This window comes from Scyliorhinus canicula, chromosome 14 (assembly GCF_902713615.1).
Source record: "Scyliorhinus canicula chromosome 14, sScyCan1.1, whole genome shotgun sequence".
In the NCBI taxonomy this organism is placed as follows: domain Eukaryota; kingdom Metazoa; phylum Chordata; class Chondrichthyes; order Carcharhiniformes; family Scyliorhinidae; genus Scyliorhinus; species Scyliorhinus canicula.
Window position 1 is genome coordinate 1,325,677 of NC_052159.1, and position 6,434 is coordinate 1,332,110.

Here is a 6,434-nt window from a genome sequence, read left to right on the forward strand (position 1 = left end):
TGGCTGGGTTGGATTTGTCCTGTTTATTATCGGTGGGCCATACCTGGGAAGTTTTCTCCATTGCCAATTATATGCCAGCATTGTAGCTCGGCTAGAACAGATTGGCTAGGGATGCAGGAAGTCATGGAGCACCAGTCTTCAGTACTATTGCGGGAATACTGGCAGATCCCATAGAATTTGCAGTATCCAGTGCCTTCAGCCGTTTCCTGTTATTACGTTGGGTGAATCGAATTGGCTTAAGATTGTCTCCTCTGATGCAAGAGACCTGAGGAGGAGGCAGAGAGGTATCATCCACCCGACACCAGGCTGAAGATTATTGCGAATACTTCAGCCTTGTCGTTTGCAGAGATGTGTTCGGCTCCTCCATGATTGTGGATGGGGACATTTGTGGAGCCTCCTCCTCCAGTGAGTTGTATATTGTTCACCAACGCTTACGGCCGGATGTTGCAGGACTGCAAAGATCAGGCCTGATCCTTTGGTTGTGGGATTGCTTAGCTCTGCCTCTCACTTGCTGTTTTTTGTGTTTGGCATGCATATATGACTATGTCAGGCTGTTGCTTTACTGGTATGTGTGACAGCTCTCCCAAAAATGGCACCAGCCCACACAGTTTAGGAAGGAGAACATTTCACGTTCGACATGGCAGCATTTGCTTTTATCGCTGCCTATGTCGATGCGGGTGGTCCATCCATCCAATTTATTTCTCCCTTCTTTTGACATTATAATGGTTTGAAACAACTCAATGGCTCTCGAGATCATTTAATGGAATCAAAGTCATTGAATTTTCAGTGCAGGAGAGGCCATTCTTCCCATAGAGTCTGCGCAGGCCCTTCAAAAGACCAACCTATTTAACCCCACGCCTCCACCCTATCCCCATAACCCAGTACCACCACCTAATATTTTGGACACAAAGGGGCAATTTAGCATTGAATACGATAATTGTAAATCGAAACATTCAATGCCTCTTGGACTGAATGTCCACAAAACACGTTCCGTTATTGTCAATCAGAAATCTGTCAATCTCTGTTGCAGATGCAGTGGCACAAGGCCCAAAAAGAACTAACTTGGCACGATTGATTAATATTGAAAAAATAATCTTTAAAATCCCAGCAGTGCAGACCCATCTGCACCGAAGTTCAGAAAGAGCACTCTACCTAGACACAATGCCCTCCCCTATCTCTGTAAAGCCACTCATTCATCATGGCCAATCTGCCTTACCTGCATATCTTTGGGCATGAAGAGCAAATTTAGCATGGCGAATCAACCTAATCTGCACAATTAGCAAAAAAACATCGAAAGTTGTTCTCCGAACCTCCCTGTAAACATCTCACTCGTCCCCCTCCTTCATCGCTGCCATCCCACCGCTTCAGAAACATTCTGTCCCCCTCACTACCCACATCTTTATCTTTACATCTCTCTTCACATCTCGATCTGTCTTTCTCTGCCTCTCTGCCCGTTCTTACCCAAAATAGATTTTCGCGAGCTTTTTTTAATATCTTATAAACTAAAGCCCACCTGAGCCAGTTGTTGGAAAACAGCTAATTGGTCTCTAATTTAGCAGTAATAAAGTAAGAATTAACGCCTTGGTTTTTACCTAATTACTCAATGCCTCCGCCACACGATAGTATTCCTTCTCCAACTATTCCTCTTATTGTGGTAGGCTGACCATTGGTCAATAATTGGTCAACATAGCTGTCCTTAATTTCGAGTTGAGGTCCCTTAACCATGGGCCTTTACAGTCCTCCAAACAAAGCTAAGCAGATTATGTTATGTCAATTTATTCTGTGGCCTGAGAATTAAGTAAAATTCCAATTCCCACATCCTTTAAGAGTCTGTATCAATAGGCAAGTATTCATATCATGCTTATTATCATAACATATATAAACGTGTTCCAAATTACCTGCCCAGTCTTTCTAACAAATCTATTATGAATTGCTTACTCTTTGATTGTTTCACAATTAAGGTGGTCTACTAAACTAATCTGGCTGTTTGCAATAGTACTACTTGAGCATTGCAGTGTTAATGTAAGCCTAGCTGTGACAGTAATAAACATTATAATTATTATTAAAATATCTTCCATCAACTTTAGCAGAAAACGTTTGAGAACAAATTAATTCAAACTGCAAACGATAATCATGCTAAAACTAGTGGTTTTCAAACGGCCATTATGTCTTGGAATTTCATGTTTCCTATATGTAAACGATACCTTTGCTGTCATTGAATCGGCAGTTTTGTGCAATGATTTCCTTGCACAATTTAATACCCCAATCGCACTATAAAATTCCACATAGTTTCATTAAGAAAAATCATGTTGGACAACAGCTGCTTGGATTATTCGCCATGGCAATGCGTAGAACGATCAGAGCAGATTCGCTAATCAAGCAGCATCCTTTTCTCATGCAGTGCATATTTCTGCTCCTTGTGACATCTGGTATTTTTGTGCCTGTGCATTAATGAGCAATCATGCCTTGACGTGCTCATTGTGGAATCCACTGATGGGCTCATCGTTGCTATCTACTGTAAATGTACGGTCCCGAATCAATGTCGGCCTCAGAATTCCTACAGCTCCACATGCTATAATTTGGCCCTACTAGAAATCGAAAGAAATGGACAAAAGACATTGTCTCCTGCTGCAAGCCTGGAACTTAAATCGGGAACATGGAAGCTGTCCTGGAGGATATTGGCTACCCAATCTGATCATTGCACACTGTTGGTCGCACATTGGGCATTCTGAATTATCCCTCTTTGTACCCGAACAGGCGCAGGAATGTGGAACTTGGAGCTTTTCATAGTAACTTCATCTCAGTGTTAATATAAGGTCTCTTGTGACAATAAAAATTATTATTATATTACATAGTCACGACTAGGCAATGGCCGACGCATTCGGGCCGAATAAGTGCCAAATCTATCTCATATTAGTGTAGATTCAAGGGTAAAGTATCAAAGCAAATTGTGCAAAAACGTGAAGCTGGCTGCTTCATCCAGCTACAGCCAAGATGCTTACATCACAACAAAATAAGTCTCCACCTACGACATAAAGAAATAACGTGGAATATGAATTCCAGTGCTAGTATAGTGCCAGATGCCTAGCCAGTTTATCCTGGTACTGGTAGATTGTGCCAAACTACATTTATTTTCGGCTGTTCGCAATAGGAGCAGTACTAAATGTATTCAACCAACTTATGGCTACAAAAGTAAGAATACAATGTCTAATGTGAGATGTTATTTTTTACTTAAAAACTCGGAGTGGGAACTCCCGTAGCGGCCATGAGCTGAGCGGTCGCCGAAAGGTGGCTCTATCTGGGGAACGTCTTACCATGTCCTTTTAGCCTGTCAAACGAATACAAGAATGTCACGAATTTCCCCACGCTCATCCCCAACTAATACCCAACCAAGAAGAATGCTGTAGAACCAGCCGTGGTACCTCAAAACCAGCAAGAGTCGGTAAAGCAAGAGCACGACCACAGATCGAGGGGGCACGCTGAGCAAAACAGATTGGAGCACGGAGGACCCAATAGGTTACCGACGTAAATGCAGGCCCATTCGTGGATGAGCAACTAATGGAAGTTCTCTCGATAAAGCTCCACAAAAAACAGAGACTCAATAAAAGTGGACATTATGTCACGTGAGGTCGGCAATAGAAAGCGCACAGGCTCCCATAAAGGAAGGGCAGAGCAGAGACGAGAGCGCCAGGAGGCGGCGTTGCTGGGCCACAAGAAATTTGCAACTGAATAGGGAGAGCGGATCGCCACACTCGTAGACGAGATAGCAAGATTGATAATGACCCATAAAGTGATCAACAGGAAAGAAACAGGAGAACAGGTCCCATCGACGGAACCTGAGATTTGTCGGTATACTAGAGCGTGCAGAGGGCCTGAACCCGACGGAATACGTAACAAGGATGCTCGGGAAACTGGCCAGAGAGTTAGACTTCAAAAGACCCCCAGAGGGGACCAGACCACCCATCGATCTGGCACAGTCCAAGTCAGATGAACTACCATGGGCGATAATCATGAAACTACATCAGTTTCAAAAGAAAGTGCGGCTTCTTAACTGGACGAGGACCACGCTTGCCAGAAGTAGTCACGGCAGATAAGATTGGGTTAACAAGGGCAGAGAGCGAAAGACGAACGTCAGACGTCTGCTAAACATGATTGTAATGCCATCTATGGAGGAGACACCAGATGTGTTCATCTCCCGAGACACAGAGAAGGCCTTCGGCAGATCGCATGGGACATATTGGAACAGTTTAGGTTTGGGCCAACATTCACTCAATGGGTGAAACAACTGTACAGCAGTGAATGTACAGACAGAAGCCACCAACTACGAAGACTTCCGACTGCAGAACTGCACGACGTGTGGATGCCCATAGTACCCGCAGCTATTTGCCTTGGCAATGGCGCCACTAGATATCGCCCTTAGCTCGTCGAATGAGTGGAAACGGTATTCTCCAAAGGGGGAGCAGAGAGCACAGAGCCTCACTTTATGAGAATCATCTGGTCCTCTACGTCGCAATCCCCCGAGCCAGCATGGGAGGAAAAAGGAAGCTCCGAATGGAGTTTGCAGACTCCTTGGGTTACACTCTTAGAGCAAAGCGAAATCTTCCCTGAGAATCCTGACCGGCCAGAAACAGAGCTGGAACACTGTCGTTAAAACTGGCCCAAATCAAGTTCTGCTATTTGAGTATACTCACAGCCCACGACTGGACACCAATCAATAAGTAGAACCTGTGGAGGTGGAAGGGGGAAAGAAAGACTTCCGATCTTTATCCCCAAGGCCTCTTTGACTGAGATAGATACAATAATCATGGCTTTTGTGCAGGAGGGAATCAACCGAAAATCCATAAAAGTATCCAACAGAGGTGTATGGGGAATGGCGCTGCCGAACCGTCTGTTCTTCCACTGGTAGGCAAACAGAGAAAGGTAGGTGGGCAAGTATGAGACCCCGAGGCAGAATGGGTGCATATGGAATATGGCGAAGGCCCTCCGAGCACTGCCATTGCCACACTCCCATTTCCCCCAGCAGAAAACTCGAGAGACTCGGTGATATTTGCAATGTTAAGGACTCCAAACCAGCTCAAGCACCATTTCAGTGTTGGGGCAATGTCCCCTACGGGCCCCATCGGCAAAAAACACGAATTAATCTCGACAAGAGACACCTCCTTCTGAATGCGGGACGGGATGAGGGTGTACAGACAGTAGGAGACCTGTGCAACGATGGAAGAGTAGAGACACTGGGGAGCTTACAGAAAAGCGTCAGTTTCGGGATGGGAACGGCTTCTGGTACGCACAACTGAGGAACCTCCTCCACAAGGAGACCACAGCTACCGGGACACAAACTGGAGATACTGCGAGACTCCAGCGAATTTCGGGATTGTAACTGCGCTTATATGTGTGGATGAATGTAAGAGATGGTAAGATCCCCGTTGGGAAAGTTGGAGGAAGACCTATGCACAGAGATTGGGGTAGGTCTCTGGATCGTAGTTCTGCACCAGGCCAACTTCCACCTCCATATGCACACAGCTAAGCCGAATGCAGCTCAGGGTAGTGCACAGGGAGCGCTTGAAGAGAACACGCATGCGCAGTTACTTCCTGATCGTGGAGATCGAAGGTGAATAATGCCAGGGAGGCCCGGCCAACTATACGTTCATATACTGATCCTGCCCCACAATTGTCAGCTACTGTACCGACATTTTCGAATCTATGTCCTAGATTGCGGTGCTGAGGGTAGAGCCATGACCGCTGGTGGCATGCTTCATGGTGGAACAGGCAGAGCTCATTATGAGGAGAGCGGCAGACAATGTAGCAAGATGCTGGTTTGAAGTGTGTCTACTTCAACGCCTGGAGCATCCGGAATAAGGTGGGTGAGCTTGCAGCATGGGATGGTACCTGGGATCTCGATGTTGTGGCGATTTCGGAGACATGGGTAGAGCAGGGACAGGAATGGTTGGTGCAGGTTCCCGATTTAGATGTTTCTGTAAGAACAGAGAAGATGGTAAAAGAGGGGGGGGGATGGCATTGTTAATCAAGGAAAGTATTATGGCGGCAGATAGAACGTTTGATGACTCGTCTACTGAGGTAGTATGGGCCGAGGTTAGGAACAGGAGAGGAGAGGTCACCCTGTTGGGAGTTGTCTATAGATCTCTGAATAGTTCCAGAGATGTAGAGGAAAGTATTGCAATGAAGATTCTCGACAGGAGCGAGAGTAACAGGGTAGTAGTTATGGGGGATTTTAACTTTCCAAATATTGACTGGAAATACTATAGTTCGAGTACTATAGATGGGTCAGTTTTTGTGCAGTGTGTGCAGGAGGGTTTTCTGACCCAGTTTGTAGATAGGCCAACAAGGGGCGATGCCACATTGGATTTGGTACTGGGTAATGAACCCGGCCAGGTGTTAGATTTAGATGTAGGTGAGCACTTGGTGATAGTGATCAC

At 45.6% G+C, this 6,434-nt stretch overlaps 1 protein-coding gene across 1 annotated transcript in view; it reads left to right on the forward strand.

Annotated features, from left to right (window-relative positions):
- LOC119977765 (dynein heavy chain domain-containing protein 1-like) overlaps positions 1-6,434 on the forward strand; it is a 459,774-nt gene that overhangs the window by 380,241 nt on the left and 73,099 nt on the right. The gene's annotated exons all lie outside the window — the stretch shown is intronic.